This window comes from Strigops habroptila, chromosome 2 (assembly GCF_004027225.2).
Source record: "Strigops habroptila isolate Jane chromosome 2, bStrHab1.2.pri, whole genome shotgun sequence".
NCBI lineage: Eukaryota > Metazoa > Chordata > Aves > Psittaciformes > Psittacidae > Strigops > Strigops habroptila.
This window is the reverse complement of record NC_044278.2, coordinates 85,818,520-85,838,031: the sequence shown is the minus strand read 5'-3', so window position 1 is coordinate 85,838,031 and position 19,512 is coordinate 85,818,520. Positions and strand designations below refer to the sequence as shown.

General features: G+C 35.8%; 1 protein-coding gene across 1 annotated transcript in view; it reads right to left on the bottom strand.

Annotated features, from left to right (window-relative positions):
• Positions 1 to 511: 511 nt before the first annotated feature.
• PCDH9 (protocadherin 9) overlaps positions 512 to 19,512 on the bottom strand; it is a 779,374-nt gene continuing 760,373 nt past the window's right edge. Inside the window, exons 4-5 of the transcript XR_003989991.1 lie at positions 7,260 to 7,338; positions 512 to 535 (exon numbers count right to left, since the gene is read on the bottom strand). The gene's annotated coding sequence lies outside the window, so the exon portion shown is untranslated. The remainder of the gene's footprint in view (positions 536 to 7,259; positions 7,339 to 19,512) is intronic.

Genomic DNA, 19,512 nt, shown 5'->3' with positions numbered 1-19,512 from the left:
TGCTGAATCTTCATGCTGTCACTTGCTGTTCAGAATGTATGTATGTCTTACAGTAATTCATTACTTTTGTTTTAGGGAAGAGGAGATAATTTCTCATAAAAGTACTCTCCAACTCATGAACTAAGCAAAGGTCTAAACCCACAGAAACTCACAAATACAAGTCCCTTGAACTCTCTCAAAACAAAAAAGACTTTCGTATGTAATACTTTAATTTTGTAGATGAACTGTTTGGTTTTCTTTTTTTTTCCCCCCTATGTGGATAATACTTGCAAATAGAAAAGCCAGTGTTGCAAAAAATTCTAGTTAAATATTGTTTTGGAAAAAGAAAAAAATTTAGCCAGTTAAGACCTCCACCATGATACGATGCAAGACAGGCACACAGAAAACTGATTCAATTCAAATATTCTTTGGCACCATTCCATCAGAAAACTACTACCATATCTATATCTGTGATTAGTACCTAAGCACTCACCTCCCTTTGCTTTCCAGCTCTGAGAACAGAGTTTAGCTTCCTATGAGAATGCCAGCTTGTAACCTTTCCAGACACAGCAAATGAAGCAGAAATCAAAATGGATTAAAGGAAGTAAGAACAGACTATAGAGAAAAGAGACTATGACTATAATCCTCCAGCTATCTTCTTTTATTCTGACGTCTCTTTATTTTCAAGCACCTTAAAATGGTAAAGAAAAAGGGCCAAATCCTGCCTCTATGCTATATACATATATATCTATATATATATACATCTCTTGCTGTAGTTCATCTGAAAGCAGAACTCAGGTTCAAATTTCTTGGAGTAGAATTTGTTCGCATGTGATGTAGGACATCTCCTTTTCTCCTCAGGTCTTATTTCTCAAATGCTATCAAAATCAGGTTTTTTATAAATTGTCTGAACTTCTATCTTTTCACGTGAATGCTCTGACTCTGGCACTTTGCCCCTATCTAATTCTGTTATTTTCATTGTCCATTTCTAACATCTGTGTACATGGTTTCTTTTCATCTGTTCCTTGACTTCCTAGACCATTTTCTTGTCCTTCTTGGTTTTTTCCAGCTGTCCTAGAAGTCTCTAGTACGAATGTCAGAGTTCCTCTTTATGGAATCCCAAGTGTCTAAATTTCCCTATTACTTGCTTGTTCATTTTAATTATCAATGTTTTCAGCTGCCCTAGGACTTAAAAAGTTACTAAGCAGTCATAATGCTATCATAGGTTTCAATTGAATACAGTTGAAGTATTTTGTGTATTTAAACAAACAGACAAAGCAAAACCAATTTTTTAATAGTATATGTTTAAAAAAATGGACTAAAGTGAAACTTATAAAACATATATTCCTACTATCAATATTGTATCTCCTAAGCTCTTACAGAGTCACTAATTACTCTGTGAAAACAGTAAGAAATAAGGCAATAGCTTGTACATTCTACAAAAGTAATTTTTATGTAATGTCCCATAATTACTTCTTGAGCATTAATTTTTTTATATGTGTGTACAGATACATATATATATATATATTTTTTTTTTTTCCTGCTGCAAACAAGCTGTTCTTCCGATGTAGAGAAGGCAGGTAAAGAAGACTGTGAAGATTTCTGAGATTTCTGGTACTGTAATTTCAAAGATGCATTTCTTCTGTCAGTAGACACCACCAATTGCTATAACTGACGTTTCATCCATTATGCCAACTCAATTTCTCAGACAATAGATAATTAGCTAGACTCTACTTTTGGATGATTATTTCTATCTTCCAAGGAATCTCATGCTATAATGGACAAAATGTCACGAATAATGAGGAATTATGTCAGTGAAAGCTACATCACTAAACCTAAAAGTGTATTGTTCATAGTCTTTGAAGAAAGAAAGAGATTTCTATGCATTAGTGTTCTCAATTCTGTTTCATGTCTTCCTTGAGAGAGAATGTGAACACTACCTAGAAAATTAAAAACTGAAGATAAGGCTATATAAAGCTCATCTTATATCTGAAGAAGAAACTGAAATAAAAGGAGTGATGCAATTTTAAAAATCCTCAGTATGCTCAGACAAAGTTTGTTACTTAATAATGCGTGAAGATTTTTTGCCTCTGAAATGGCATGTTATAAAATTATAGTTGTATTAGTTGACTCACATTTATGCAATTACCTTAGGATATTGCATTATATTTCCAAGGATATATTTTTACTAAGTGCTGCCTATTGAGTTTATTCACATTATCTCATAGATATAGATGAGGCTTATTTATTGTCTGTTTTACGTGAGATGCTGAAAGTACAGAAACAGGCACCTTGAACATTTGCTGCGTGGTATCTGCACTGCATAGGATCCCTAAATCACTGCACGTTTTACACTCGAAAAGGTGGAATACCTCTGAACTAGCAAACAGCAGAAATATATTTATGTTCAAAAAACTTTTCACAGAGGTTGGTACCACTGAGCAAGCAGCAAATGAAACCAAGCCAGTGGCAATTATTAGGATTTCACTCTGTTCAGTTCTTCTTGCCATGTGGTGCATGATTTTTACTTCTAACTGCTTGCAAACTTGAAGACCTGGGGGAAGCCAGTGATCAAGAGAGATGTATTACTGGAAATATGTGCCATTGGAAACTCTCTTGACTTTAACTTCATTCCTTGACAATTTTTGTTCATTTTGATGTACTTCAGCACCTGAGGAGCTATAGCTATAGGTGTTCTGTAAGGGAGTTTGTGTGTGATATACAGATACTGAGATCCCATCTAATAATATAAGTCATAGGTATATTTAGCACAGTTTCCATGCCCATAAGGATGTCAAAGAAAACAAGAAAAGTGTTTTTCTGATAACATCTTAATAACTGACCCACTTTGGCTAAGAGCCTTGCTAATCTACAGAGGTGTGCCCAGAGGATGGTTCATGCTGGGGTAAGTTCTTACATTAAATGAAATATTCTAGAACTGTGGGTGGCTCATTGCTGGATAGTATTCCAGGATAGTCCGTACATGAATCTGGGCAATTTCAAGCTGGCTATTGTCAGGACGCTGCACTAGCCAGCTGTTCTCTGTGGGCTGGGTTGGCAGGAGCAGGGCAGGCAGGGAGCCCCAGAGAAAGCCCCAGATGCCAGGCAGCAGGCACCTCCCTGGGGATGGGGACAGGCCAAGGCTGGGCCAGGTCATGGGGCCCATGGCCAACTGGGACAGGGCTGTGGGGAGCTTGAAACTGGCCCTGGTGTAGCACCACTGGGGCAGGGACTGACAGCCCCTGGGATTGGAATGGGCTCCTGGGCAAGTTGGGGGAGCCCTGGGGAGGGTGGGCAGGGACAGTGAGGCCTGTCAGTGCCCTAACACTATCATGGACCCAGGGCTACCTTTCCAAAATTAATAAAATTTCAATGTTCAGCTAACAGTGTTAAATAAACCAACACTAGCGTATTGACAAAATTATCTAATTAAAAATGCAAACTAGCGGAATAAGGGTGGTGTCAATGAAGCAGCAAGACGCTTGTTGTTGGGCCAAGTGTTGATGGAGGAAAACTGAAAATCAGCAGACTTTCCAGCAGACTTTCTTTTACACCTCAAAACAGAAGTGTTGTCATTGCTCACAAGTGACAAACAGACAGGTGGCCAAGAAAGTTATTTACTACAACCCACAAGATGAATGTAAATCATGAGGAGAGCATGTATATGGTAATGTCTTAAAGAAATTATATTGTCAAAGTCTCACTCCAGTATCTCTCCTTCTTGATGTAAATGTGCAGGTTACCACACACGCCTGCCTTTTCCCTTCTGTCTCTTCACACTTCTTCCATACATATCCAGCCCCCAGATACATTTTAACATGCTATACCAAAATCAAGACCCTGAGTATGTGGTGTACACGAGCTAGACCCCTGAAGTACTAACACACCCTAGAGATTACTCCAAAATAGTAAAGTATTGGGTCTATATCTGAGATTTTATTTTCTCAAAACTTGTTGTATTCACAAATGTTTGGATTTTGTTCTTTTTCTTTTTTTTTTTTTTTTAAAGAATTATTCTTCCATTTAGTGATTAACAAATAAAATTTTTATTTCAGTGGAAAGGAGAATGAAAAAGTACTCAGATGCCACAGCTGAGGTACTTAATAATATATGAGTGTTTTGTAGTCTAATGCTTCTAACTTAACTTTTGAAATGGCTTCAAGCTTTGCATTCTTTGGTTTTCATGTCTTAGTATTATAAAAGAGAGAACATCCTTTGCTGTGCTGAGTACTTTCTTTGCCAAGTAATGCTTTCACATGGTGCCTCTTTAGTACAAGCATGCTGCCTCTTTTAGTGATTATATACGTCAAGAAAAAATAAAAAGATTGTGTACTTGGTTTTGGTTTTGTTTGTTTGTTTTGTTTTGCTTTGTTTGTTTTTTCATTATTCTATATTTCTCATTCCTTGGATTTCTGACAAGTAAACAAAAATACATTGTATGCTGCAAAGTAGCCTTAGACTTGTTTTTGGCTGGAGATTAAAAGGAACGTCCAGAACACAATGGAGGTTTCTTTCTTTCCCCCCCTTTTTTTTTTTTAAGGTGTTTTTAATGATGTATCCTTCTCTTTCTTTGTATTTTCCTTCCTAATTTGAAAGCAACTGTGCACATTGAGGCCCATTTCGTATTATCACGGGACCCATGAATTGGTGGATGACAGTTTTAGAAGTAACCAGCAGTGCCAATTATGAAACTACAGTGTCCAGTGAGGCACGCAGGTTGCAGCTCAGCAAGTTGTGCCACTGAATACTGAACAAGTTTAACAGCAGGCAAAGACTCTTTTTGTAGCCATTGAACTTTTTTATTTTCTTTGTTGCTCACAAATTTTCGAAGTGGCAAACAAGGATTTTAGAAATGCATTTCACGTTGACTTTAATGGAACTCACATAGGTACAACTCATTGGGTAGATTTAAAAGCATAGCTGTTGTTGGAAGTTATTGTATGGCAAATAGTTCAACAAAACTCAGACCACACACAAACCAATTCTATATAATTAGAAATAAGACAGAAACTTTTAGGTAAGATTAAGACAACAAGCAAAGAATATGATAACAGAGAATAAAAATATTTAAAATTTAATTTTCATTTAGTGAAAAATATTATTCCACTGACTTTAGCAGAGCTATTACAAATTATAGGATCTGACCCATAGATTTATGTATCTAGAGATCCTTCTTATTCAGTAAAACTATACCTTTGTAAATGTTTAATGGAGTTATTCCACAGGTGTATTTTTTAACTGTGTAAAGTTAAGCTCATTCATTTTATTAATAATAAGGTACATGTGTATATTTGACTTCTTTATTAATGTCTGGTCTTTCATTTTTAGTGAACTCAGGATTATACCTTATAAAATAGACAATTATAACAAGCATAACAAGTAGATACCTGAATGTGCAGGACTGTTAGTGGTACATCCAGCAGTGTTACTTTTACATGTAAAATTTATGTATAACTTTGTAAACATATGTCTAAACAAAATTTGTATCCACCTAAATAATTGATATTGGGTTTTATATTTTATGCTTCTTTTTGAGTTATTGTAGATTCTCTTGCTTTTATCTTTTTATTTTCGCCTTTCTGGGATAATAAACTTAATAGGCATTAAATTACAAATTATTCTTTTACATTTTTCAGAACATAAACATTTGTAGACCACAAAACTGGAAAGATGCATGTTAATAGCAAGATTATAGCACATCTCAAAGATATTTTTAAAGATATATTAAAGCTCTATGCTCTGGAAGGTGTTACTATTCATATCTGCACTTATCTGAATTGGCAAATCCTAAAAGCCTAAAGGCTGAGGTTTGCCCGACCTGGCTCAATGTGTTATATTGTCTTTTTGGGTAGATTGAGCTCAGGCTAGGTTCATGCTACCTACAACTTCTCCCCATTCTTTGATCAGGAAACTTTGAGATCTGCCTAGGAAGGATTTAGATGGTCTCTATCTATCTCTCAACACCAGCTATGTTACGCTGTCACAAGGACAATTGACCCAGGCAAGCTGCCAAATCAGAAAGAGAGTAGTGGGACACATCTACAGTACGTGGGGGAAATCTGTAATAATATAATTAAAGCAACCAAGAATCAACTGGTCAAACGTAAATGACTACTTTAGGGTGAGATCAATTGCTCTCTGAAGTCCACTGGCTGTACTGATGAGGTAAAACCAGCTAGGACAGGACAAGCTCAGACAAGTGCTGAGACCCTGCAGTCAGGTCAGTGCAAAGTCTATAACCTTCTACTACTAATGGCAAAATTATACTTACTGGGATGTACTACCATTTATGTCCTCAACTAAAAAAATCTGTGATCTCAGCAGTGACCAAGTTAGCAGGAGCATTTGAATTATGCATTACTCTTCAAGCAACATGCTATTAATCCAAGTTGCTTTGAAAATGCGATGAATGTTGGAGACTTCAAGTGTTGGGTGGCAATTTAAAATCTGGTCACTTTAATGCCCTGATAGTGGGCACACAACCTGATGTGTCCACCATCAGAATCCAATGCTAACAGTCTTTGCTGTAATTTTTAAAATTTTATCTTTTATGGAAGCCTTTCCATAACTCAATGTTTTCTTTTTAGTTTTCTTTTTTCTTTTTTTTTTCATGCATGTGACATGCTGAAGGTAGCATCTTTACAGCATAATTCATAGTAGCAGTATTATTTTTCATAAATGTTCATTTGGCCCCTCTCTACTCTAAGAGTCCATACACATTTCATAATGATGCCTAATATAACTATTATTAGTATAGAACAGATTGATATACATCAGGTTTTCCCATTCTTAAAAATATTGATTACTTGTTAGGCATCCACTTTAGCTTTGTTTCTGCAGTATTACCCAGTAACATACATTGCTAGCTCCTTGTGAATATTATTATTGACTGGTTTTGTTACAATTGCAATACCCATCCTTCCAGACCAAAAGATGTATTAAATATATGAAGACATTCAGCATATCACTTAATCCAACCCAAGAAGGAATCCTATACAGAGCAATATTAAGCTCTTCTGCCATAACAATTTGAGTTTAAATAGACCAGATTCTAATCATATTCTAGCCCATTTTTAAATTTTATCATGTGATCACTGAGGGAAAGAATTAGAAATACTTTAGGCACAGGGGTGGCAGGTACATATTATTGATACGTTTGGGAGGGAAATTAGTACTTCTTAAAGGTTGTATTCATTGTTCTGTTGATAGGAAATAAATGAGCTGATGAGGGCCTTATTTTCTTGCCTGTTTAACAGAAAAAAAAAAAAAGAAAAACATACCTTTTACATGCTCTTATCTTGGATTTTTGCAGTTCTTTGTGCTGTCCTCTTTGATTTGCATTTCATTGTCCATTCTAAACTGGAAAGTAATATAAATATTTTGGTGTGTATTTTTCAGAATTATTTAGTTATTGGAGAGATGCAATCATCATTTGTTCCTTTAGTAGAGGATATGCACAGGTTTACAGATTTTGGTGTGGCTTTTTTCAAGTACAACATTTTGAATTTATTTTCTGGAGTTGTAATATATGCGCTTATGCTTACTAAATGTTCCAGTTACAAGTTCTATTTGGTTATATCTTACATATCTAATTTTAATTCAGATTTAATGTGGTTTTCATTTAGGTACTTTTAACTTTTTGACAGAATACTGGTAAATAACATATTTTCACCATAAGAAAATAGAGGTAAACACAGCATATATTTTCATGCTATATATCTTATGCAGCTATACAGTATACACTGAGAGAGGAAGAGGGAGAGAAAGGGAGAGACAACTGTAAATCCTGTATCAAGTAGGTTGTGCAGGTTTTCTTCAACAGAATGAACTAATTTCAAACCTTACCCGTATAGCTACCTTTTTTCCTACTTGTTTGTTGTTTTTTTTTAATAAGTTGCTGTAATTACATATTTCTTTTCTAACAAGAGGTATTTTCTCATAATCTTGGAAGAATATTTAGATCATCATAAAGCCATATGTTCTAGGTAACACCCCTTAATTTATTAAGAAGCAAGAAAGCAGCTGATTAGTGTGAATGACATTTTCTGTTATGTGCTAGATTTGCAAGCACTCAAGTATTTATTTCAAGGTTGTATTTAGAAATGTCATTGTTATTGTTACAGATCAAAGAACTGCACTAGGGGTAGAAAATATTTAATGTCTCAGTTTACTGCAAATTACTCTAAAAACTTCACTAATGATACATCTTCTCCTTTGACTTTCTGTTTACAGAAAGACTGACATCCTGATAATGAGCACAGATTAATTAAAGTAATGGACTAAGACTGACTTTTGGCAACAGCTGTGAGAATCTAAATTGTGCTGTGGATAGTGCAATGTACATAAACAGGAGACTCAAGGTATCACTGGTCCTAATTAGTACATGCAGAATTTATGTATTTTTCATGGTTGAGCAGCCTATTTGTTTTATTATCCTTAAACTAAGCTGAAAGCATTTTTTGTTTGTGCCTTTCTCTTCTTTGCAGATTCTTTGGTATAACTTTCTGGTGCTATCTTCCGCCAGTTATATCCTGTTTAATTTGTTAATAAAATGTCTTAAATTTGTGGATTTCAGGTGAGCTACCAGTTTTCTTTCATTTTCTTTCAGGCAAGACAGCCAGATGAGTCTTTCTTTACTGAGAATTATTTATTCTTTTCAGTAGTGACTAATAAAAGATACCCTTTCATCCCACTGTAGTAGTGATAGATCATCACATTTTGGCATTCTCCTGGAATCTTGTTAAGATTTGACTTTGTGGTATCAGCATAATAACAATACAAAATTCAGCAATTTCAGAATATGGGCATCTCCTTATTAAAAAAACAAAACCAAAAACAAACCCACGAGAACAGTGCTTAAGGGAATGACTCCTGAAGCAGTCATCCCATACCAGCTACCTTCAAAATTAATCTCTCTTGATCTCTAATGCCTGAGATCTCTCATAGAGTATGACTATCTTCACAATGATGACTTGCACATACCATTGTTTTCTGTAAGAACTGTCAGTGTTGCTACAGTGGGGAAATAAAAAAACCCACAGTAGTACAGCACTTTCTCAACAACAGGACCAAAGCTTTATCTGACCAGACTAAAATAAACCTAAATTTAACACCCTTTCAATAGAATATAAACTTCTCCAAATGTCACTGAAGATGGAAACACTGAGGAATGGAAGAGAAGTTAAAACAGAAGACCAAAAGAAAGAGATAACGTGGTTTAAAACACAATAAATAAAAACATATTCCTAGGTCTAACTGCTGTAAGAGAAGTAGAGAAGAAAAATTGGATCACTGGCCAGTTGTTAAAGCAGCAGTTACTATTTCCTCAGTGACACTTAAATGCTGCAGTGATATATGCTATTATAAGAACTAGGAACTAGCAAGCTAGCTAGAAGAAATTAAAATAATATATGATCTGACTTCAGTGTCAGCAAAATTAGATCTTGAGTCAGTAGGTGTCCGATTAGAATTTTTTTAAGAGCTGGCTGTTTAAAATTTATGTTTTAATTTATGTTAATTGCTTTTTTGTACCATTTTGTTATTTAAAATGATTGTGAATAAGGTTAGCACATTTAAATTCAGTATTAAGGGTCAGTTCATGGTCATTTTGCAGAAAGCAAGTGAGACCACTTTTAGATTTTGATTCCAAACAGAATGAAGCATTAGAGTCAAGATAATGAGAGTGAAATCTACTTCACCTAATTTGGCAGCAAGGCAATCCAGGACATGTAAAGTAAGTTTCTAAGTTTTCAATAAAGCATGTGCATTTTGTAGACCTGCAAAGTGAAATCCAGGACATCTTAGTCAGCTGCTTACCTCTTTTCATTATACGCATATTAAGGCTTGGACACCAGAGGATGACTCAGTCTAATCCTTCCTAATATAGGTTAGATGTCCTTCAAATGACTACAAGGCTAGACAGACCTAGACACATATGTCCCAGTGCAGATGGTATTACATGGACTGATTCCCACTTTTATTTTATAGTTCAGTTGCTATGGCATTAACCTAAAATGGGGAAAAAGACAACCCTGGAATACAGACAATCTACTTTGTTGATATTTAATTATGTTTTTAATGCGCCATACTTCAAATAGCAGTCAATGAGAGACAATTACTACAGAGCACTCAGTGGAGTGCTTCATGGCTAACAACACTCAACTGAAGCTGAGTGCTTTTCCCAGTAAGTGACTCTGGAGAGTGAAATGTTTAACCACTCACATATTCCTAAGATAGTCAATACTGGAAAAGAGCTCGTCTAGCTGTATTGCGTTGCTACATCTGGATAAATTAGGAAATTACATCTGACGTAAATTTGTTCGGAAGATGTTATTGTCTAAGGAGTCATGTTCATCTGCAAAGATAGGTGGGATACCATTATTCTAAAATCATCACTATTTGATATCCCAAAGCTGATCTCTGCAAACTCATAATAAACCAAAAGTGATCTACTGTTATTTGCTACACCTGTACTTTAGAGAAAGTTACGGTTCAAGGACTGATAATCCACAGTACTCAGCCAATGTTAGCTGCGTTAACTGGTAAGCACAGTTTTGCTCCTGTCAACAAGAGCTCCCAGAACCACAGCCAAAGCTCTGATCAAGGGATATCAACTGCAAGGGATCATTTTCAAGGATTGGAACAGGGTTTGGCTCCCTTAGTGTGACACACTCTTCCAAAATTATTTCAGGAGGCTTTGCATGCAGCATATAAGTTCAGTTTCATATCATAAAAATACCACTTTATTGAACTGCATTATTATAAATATTTTATGTAAAAACACTATGCACAAAATAGAGTCTTATGGATGTGTGAGCTTCAGCTGGGATCCAAAGGACACCCAGACTGAATCGAATAAGCTCTAATATATCGTTTGTTTTAGCTCTGTGACAATATGCTCTAAGCATTTTTGATGAAAGTCAGTAATTTCCACATGAGCTCTGAGACAAAGATTGCTCCTTGACTCTTTTATTTTGAAGTATAGACAAAGCCTTTTTCTCTGGACTCAATCAGGAGTTAGCATCAGTATGATGCATTGACTCCATTTCCACGTTTAATTCAAGTATTCTTGTCAATTCACATATTACCACATAATTCTGTATACAGAGAGGCTTCACAATGAGAGTAGCTCATGGCTTCTCCAGACAGGAAAGTATTTATCTTTCAATGGATAATGATTTCCTAATAACCGAGTCATTTAAGATATGACAGTTGGTCTACCAAAGAGCTCTTAGAATTTCTAAAGTGGTTAGGACAGTACACAACCTGACGTGGTATCAAAGGTACTAAATAAGTAAAAGACAATTTTTTTTTTTAAGAGGAAGATATCAATAGAACCTCAATAAAGGGTTGCAGCACAGAAGTAAGTCCAATTTACCAAAAGTCTGTAATTGCAACCCAGGGGCATTTGCATAATGTATTTGGGTAAGCATCCACAATCCATCAGTTGTGTACAAGGAAAGGAAGTGAGAGCTTTAGAATTAGATCTTATTTGGAGAAGACTATGTGTATTTTAAAATTTATTTCTATCATATCTGCCACCTGGCTGTACATCATATGTTTAAGATTTTGTTATAAATATTTTATTTCTTTCAACGTGTCTTGAGGATGACAAGGATGACTTCTAAGGATGACTTTCATCTTTAAACAGCATAATTATCCAGCATTCTGAAGTTTTGGATGTGGTAACTTATAATTGGAATCAATCTGAACTATGCATGCATCACCAAGAATTTCAACACTATTTTGAAGAGAGTATCCAAATAGTAGGGGGATATTTCTCAATATAAGCTATATGGATTGGGATCTGGTGTGATGTGAATAGCTAATTAGTGCAGTGTTTAATGGCAATGATTTGATTAAAGCCAGGAAGCACACCTGACATCTGACAGTTACAAATATGGGTTATAGTAGATAGCAACTTGCTAATGAAGGTTTTAGATACTGACCAGTCCATACGGCGGCTCAGTGGTGGCACTAAGGATGTCAACATCAACTGAAGAGTGAAAAGCATCTAAAAAACTTTGTGACTTAATCTTAAAATGTGTTGCATATTCTGATGAATGTGTGCAGTTAAATTTTAATATTAAAAAATAGCTGTTGTGAATTTACATAACTTTTTCATAATTTATTGTATTATGTGTGTATGATTCTGGCAATGTAGCATTGATTTCAGCAGGCTCCATGTATAAACCACATTATTCTTAATCCACATTGACATTTTACAGAAAAAAAACTGCTCCAGAGGGAATGCTAATATGGATGATGTCAATGTCTATTACATTTAATTCACCAAAGTCATACAAATCTGCAGTATTAATCTTAAAATGCATTCACATTTTATGCATTTGAGATATTTACTCTAGTGGCACAGACGGCCAAGTCAGGTACTGTGGGTGAATGTACAGGATGTTGCTGGAAATATGCCATAAATTGCCAAGATTGAGTTTCAGTTCTAAGAATACAGCTGACATGCAAAATAGTGAGACACTTTAGGAAAGGGAATTGGTATTCTGTAACCAGAAATGAAGCTACATGTCATAAAACCTGTTCTGACACTTACACGTATCCGCTCTGTACAAAACAGTCTGGTAACACCAAGCTTTCTGCCATATCTTCTCCTATCTCCCACATGCCATTTACCTTTCTTTTAACTTTTCTTGCATTGTAATAAGTTTATTACTTTAGTCTTATAAATCCCCAGATTGGAGTTGCCTTGATGCTTAGGAATTCATAGGCTGTTGGAATGGGCAAGTGTCGCCCCTAATTTAGAGATCTTCACTAGAAATCACCACCAGGAGGAAAGATTGGAGACTTCTGTCTTCCAGGTAATCTTCCATTCTGGGCAGTTCAATACGAATCACTGTCAAAAGACTGTGACTGAGGCATCCTCACAGATTGTCATTGCCTCAAGGAAAGCTAAGCTGAGTTATGAATTATGACTTTGCTTCCTTGCACCAACCTCTTCTACTAGTGTGATTGGACATTCTGATCATATAAGGAAAATCTAGCATGATGACTATAGATTAGAGGACAAAACTGCATCTCCACATTCTCATCATGGAGGTCTGCAGTGATTGACACTTTTAGTATGACTTAAAACCTACACAACTTCTTTGAAATCGAACCTGTACAGAGGTTTGCCTTGTGCCTCGTACTTTTGGCATGTACTTGTATGGCTGCAGCAAACCACGAATAAAATATGCTTCAGAAATGGTTTTCAATTACTTGGAAGGAGTAAAAGACCAAAGCTTTATAAATGCAAATAGCCAAAGACCTAACCACAAATATTTCGGGGTTTTTTGTGTTGTGTTTTTTTTAATGCATTAGATTTTTAAAATATTACTTTAGTAAACTATTTTTACATTACAAGTAATAAGAAGTTCAGAATTATGACACAGGTGGCATCACTGATTTAAGTAGTTATCATAATAACCAATTTGGAGAATAAAAGAATTGCTGAAAGTGGCTAAGGACCCTTTTTTTTCCCCACAGAGAAGTAAGCACAAGCTTTGCAGCCATCCACAGCATCCTCCATTATGTCAACAGCAAAATGTAATAAGAAAAATCTTGAAAATAAAGCATGCTTGCTTCCAGACTGCAATAAACTAGTTTCTTAAGAGAAAGAAAGCAAAAGGAAAGTAGGTCTGTAACTTACTTTTAGAAGTCCAGTGGCTTGTAGTGTGATATATGGATTGTATTAAGAAACTCAAATGCATTTCATTTTACAGTGTCAGCGGTCTAAATTGTAGATAAATATGTTTATAAACAGGATTATTGGCTCACTATATCATGCAATAATTTGAGATTTTTCCCCCTGTGGACTCAGTCTAACATCTATTTCTTCCATTAATATTGCTCCAGTCGTAGAATCGTAGAATCAGAGTGGTTTAAGTTGGAAGTGACCTTAAAGATCATCTAGTTCCAACCCCATGAGCGGGTACATCTTCCACTAGACCAGGTTGCTCAAGCTCCATCCAACGTGGGCTTGAATACTTCCAGAGATGTGGGCAACCTGTTCCAGTGCCTCACCACCATCACAGTAAAGAACTTCTTCCTTATATCTAATCTAAATCTATGGTATTTCAGTTTAAAGACATTCCCTCTTGTCCTATCCCTTCATGACCTTTTAAAATGTCCCTTTCCAGGTTTCTTGTAAGCCCCCTTTTGGGACTGGAGGGCAACTCTAAGGTCTCCCTGGAATCTTCTCTTCTCCAGGCTCTCTCACCCTGTCTTCTTATGAGAGGTTCTTGAGCTGTCTGATCATCTTCCTGGCCCTCCTCTGGACTCGCTCCAACAGATCCACATCCTTTTTATGTTGGGGGCCCCAGAGCTGAACAAAGTACTCCAGGTGGGGTCTCATGAGAGTGGAGTGAAGGGGAAGAATCACCTCCCTTGACCTGCTGGTCACCCTTCTTTTGATGCAGCCCAGGATATAGTTGGCTTTTTGGGCTGCAAACATACATTGACAGCTCATGTTGAGCTTCTCATTGACCGACACCCCCAAGTTATTCTCCTCAGGATTGCTCTCTATCCAGTCTCTGCTCAGTGTGCATTTTGCTTGGGATTGCCCTGGCCCGGGTGCAGGACCTTGTGACCATCCAGACAATTCCTTATCCACTGAGTGGTCCATCCGTCAAATCCATGCCTTTCCCACTTAGAGAAAAGTTCCTTCCCCCCCTTTTTTTTTTTTTTAATTTAATGGAATAACGTGTTTCAGAAAGATGCTAAATTTTTCTTTGCAGCTCAACTTCTTTTATAACTAAAGAAAGAGGGGGAAAAATGTGAGGGGAGGGGAATGTAACCCTGACAGTATTCAGTTGTTTATTTCTGTAGGCACTGAGGACTTGGTTTATTGGTTTTGCTGAATATGTTAACAGAGGATAGTTATCCTTAAGAATGACTTTCTGCTTGCCTTGGACTCATGGGGTTGTACAAGTAAGGTCTCAATCAGCTAAATTTTCCTGCTCTAAATACAGTTTTGACAAGGTATTGAGCTAGCAATCTATTCAGGATGGTCTGTAGTTTTGGCATAGGGCTTTAAATAACTACAGAATTGACAATGTACTTTACATGTGTTATAAAAAAACCCAGGGATTCTCATACAGGAAATCAATGGCCATTACATTTAAGTAGGTACATAGCAGAGTTATCTGCATACTGCATTTTCACAGGCAGATTGTTCTGCTGTTCTCATATGGCTGGCAAGCTGGATATAAGAAAGCATAAATAACAAAGATCACAATTAGCTACAAATCTGAAGCACCCACCAACCGCATCAGAATCACAGAAGTTTATAACGCACACATTTGAACTTTTTAGCTCCCATGTATAATTCCCACATTAGTGATATTTTCTAACTGGATTATGGGATCTGAGTAGCTAACATCCTAATTATATAACTATCTGCTATTATTACCCAAGTTGAATCCCAGTCTGTTCGCCTAAATCTGTCTGTCATAGCACATAGAATAATTACTATGTAAAATTCATCACATTCTACTGTTAATTTTCCTCTTTCAAAGATCACACCACAAATTCCAGCATCATTAAAGAGCTTAAACTCTTACGCATTTCCTAAAACTGTCAACCAAATTTGGATAATGGATATAAAATGCTCTTGGGGAAAAAAAAAAAAAGAGTAATTTTCTTTAAAATGTATAAAAAGTCTAGAATAATTTAGCTAGAAACATACAAATGTTCTTACCTACCAAGTAACAAAAATACTGTTCTAAAGGTTTTCTTAAAAATTAGGAAGATATATATTATTTACTGCTATCAATGCTTTTTCAGTGCTTTTCCAGACTGTAGTTTTGTAATGGAGACTGAAATTCAAACCTCAGAGAAGGTTCACCTATTCATCAATTATCTTGCCAGAAAGGATCATTAGAATATCTAGTTTAACCTTCTGTACAATATATATATAAATTTCATGCAGTTACGCATAACTTGAGTATGTCTAAAGTGTGGTTTTCAGAAGTTTGTGTTGGAGAATGCAGTTACAGATCATATCTAAAAATGTAAAGTTCCTCTTAGAGGCTGTAATTGCAAAGATTTTTGAGTGGCTTCTTGAAGCACCAATCTCAGTAATTGAAAATCTTTGAATCTTTTTTTCTTTTTATGTAATAGATCAATGAGCTACTAATAATCCTGGAAGAAATTGCACAGCACTGTGGTAACTAAACTTAGCTTAACAGAAAATGACTGTGTTTCTACACGCACAACTAATAAACTTACCACTGAAAAACGTGTGGTTTTGCAGTTTCAGTGGCACAGATGGTTTTGTTGCAGTGCATTGACTAGTTATATCAATATTTCATTTGAGCAAGCTAATGTAGCTGTAGTTTAAACACACACAGATCTTTAAATGTGTATTTCAAGTATTTTGATCAGTCCTAGTCATATATGGACATACCGGATATATTCTGCCACATTTGAGAAGTCATAACAAAGTTTTAAGAACAAGCACAAGACCTTCTTTAAATTTGGATCACAAAATGGGTTTTTTCTTAGAGTTGTGTTTTTTAAGGGAAGTGTATTAAAAGAGCTAACAGTCTTTAAGGCAGATATAAAAGTGTTAGTCCTGCTCCATCGTTGAACCAGATAGCTGCATTCTAAAAGAGTTAACTGAAATAAAAATTTCAAGAACATGACTTGAAACATACAAAATAAAATTCCCATTTGATTTCTTCAGCTGAAACTCTTTCTTCAATTTATGATTTGGGATTAGGTCCAAAGCTGACTGGAGTATCTCTTCAGCTTCTGTTTCCACACAGGTGAAAATCAGAGTGCCAATATCCATAATAATAAAATTTTAATCCAGGATGTTGATAGCTTCAAGACAAGAGAAAATCTTTTGAAGTTTCTAGACCCTGTGGCTAAGCTGTGTGACAAATCCTAAAACCTTGGAACATTTACACTCTGTCCTTGATCTGGCCTTGAATCCAAGCTATCAATTAAACAAAAACTGCTTCTACATCATCTTATTGACCCATCTTTTGACATGGCTGACTCAGCTCAGTTATGTCTTGTTAACCATATTTGTTTAAAATTCCCACAGATTTTAAGTAAGCATTTAGTAACGCCACTGACTGTAGCGAAGCATGTGCCGTCTGGCTATGGTATTTTGGCCATACCCATGAAACATATTTCCATCCCTTCAGCAAAACTATAATAGCATACTCTCCTTATATTAAAGAACACACAGTTTGTATGTCACATAAACCTTGCATTATAGCATGGTTACACTGAATAAAATAAGAACTTATACTATTAATCTCTCAAGCATCTTTTCTTTTTAGATGAAAGTCCTCTTAAAACCTCAACATAGTCTATTGGAGCAACACATTAACAGCATAATGTGGAAAGTTCCATTTATGAGTTCTTGCTGATCATCCCAGGAGGGAACAGGTGAAGTGAAAAGTTTTTCGCTATACTATTTTTCATGCTGCTGTCAGCACTCTGCTAATTGACAACTAGTTCAAAATGACTTCTGGCTTTCCTGGACAACAGGGATTCTTTTTCAAATTATAACTAGAAGATAAGTAAGCTATTTAAAACTGTAAAATGATGATTTCAATGACACTTTGAAACAGACGCTGAGATACAGAAAAAGAATTCAGGAAACAGGTTGTGGAGAATGGCCTCCATGTACTTTAGATGACATATAACTCTCCAAAGACTGGATATCTGAAAAGTCTTTTAACTCTGTTTTGCTAGTTCTTATTTAGAGTAGATCATCAGTAATATTTTTCAGTAATAAAATGACTTGAATAAAAATTGAGCTCTTACTCTTAATAAATACTTAACACCAAACTGTTCAGTGTTCTGCACTTTATAAGATACTTGTATCTAGTCGAATGGAGCTGAAATAACAGATAAGGTTTGTGTTCTCAGATCATGGCGCCTTTTAAAGTTTAAGCTTAATAATGCGTAACGGGTAGAGCTGAGTCGGGTTAGAATTTATTTTCAGAAACCTGTATTTACCTTCTAAATCAAAGGAAAAGAGAAGTCTGATACAAGATAAAAACTAAGGCTCCTAAAAATTGCTGTCCCAGCTACAGAACTGGTGTTCCTTCATCGCACCAGAGATGTGATTTTCCAGATAATGGAAAAAATGTCTGCAGAGTCTGCAGTAGATGGTAAAAAAATCAGTGGGTGCCTTCTATGTCTTTTGTTACAAAGAGACGAGGTGTGAGTAAAAGTAATAAGATACTGGTAAATTTACTGGAAGGAAGTTTAGAGAAGAATAATCTGTGAGTGAAATTTCAAAGGTGCAAAGACTGCAAAAAAGTAACTTTCCTGTGAGAACTTCCTTGGTCATTTAACATCTGAAAACTAACCTAACCAGATGCAGCTGCAAATTCTGAGTAGAATGAAAAAACACAAGTATCTACACAACACTTGTGTCCTGGCTTAGTGATTGCACACACGCACATTTTGCATTTTCATTTTTTCACAGTTAGCTTTTTTACTTAATTTTATGGTTAATGATACTTTAAAAGAACCTTAAAATAAATATTAGTATTTCTCAAAGGAAAAGGAGGAAAAATACATAAAAAGTTGTATTTTGTGACAGATCATAGTAAAACAGTGGCCAAGTACTAGACTGCAACTTGACTTATTTGGCATAATGTGTTCATGAAAGTGATTAGCACAAACTAGTATGCCTAAAGAGTGTATCAAAAAAAAAAAAAACACTTAGGAATTTGTAACTACTAAAACTTCATTTCTTGATTCACTAAAAATCTCCACTTAAAGAATCTTTTTAAGATGTTGTAAGAAAAAAGTGGTGTCGTATTTTCCTCTCAGGTTTTTAGCAGGATTTTTCAGGTAACATCTCTTGTTTCTCCCTTAGGATTTATTGACAGCAGGGACTGTTCTGCCCTGTTTGGGATAGAAGAATTTACATTACAAAATGCTTGTTCTTTTTTGCTACCTTGAACTGTACATACTTCTGAGCTCTGTCTTCTCTCCCTTCCTAGTTTTACATTGCTATCTTCTCCTGGTCCAGCCAACGCCTAATTCAGTTTGAACTAAAGACAGGTTCTCATTTACCAAACATACTGAGAGCAAGCATGACTGCAATACCATCAAGAATAAAACAAGCATATGCTTATGAAAATAATCATGGAAGTAAAGAAGTCTCACATTGAAAAAATATTTAATCTGCTTTATTGTCTCCTTTTCTATATGTGCATCTGGGCAGGGTTGTATACCACCCTGCAGCTAAGCACCCACACAGCTGCTTGCTCGTTCCCCTTTCCTATAGGATGAGGAGAAAGCAGAAGGTAGGAAGCAATATGGATTGAGACAATGACAGTTTAATAGGTGAAGCAAGAGCTGCATATGCAAGCAAAGAAAAGAGGTAATTTATTCACTACACCCCACTGGCAGTGTGAGGCAGTGTGGAAAAAGAAAAAAAAAATTGATGCTGTGCAAGCATTGTTCGGCAACAGCCAAAACACTGATGTGTTATCAACACCTTTCTAGTCAAAATTCCAAAATACAGTACCATATGGGCTGTGATAAAGA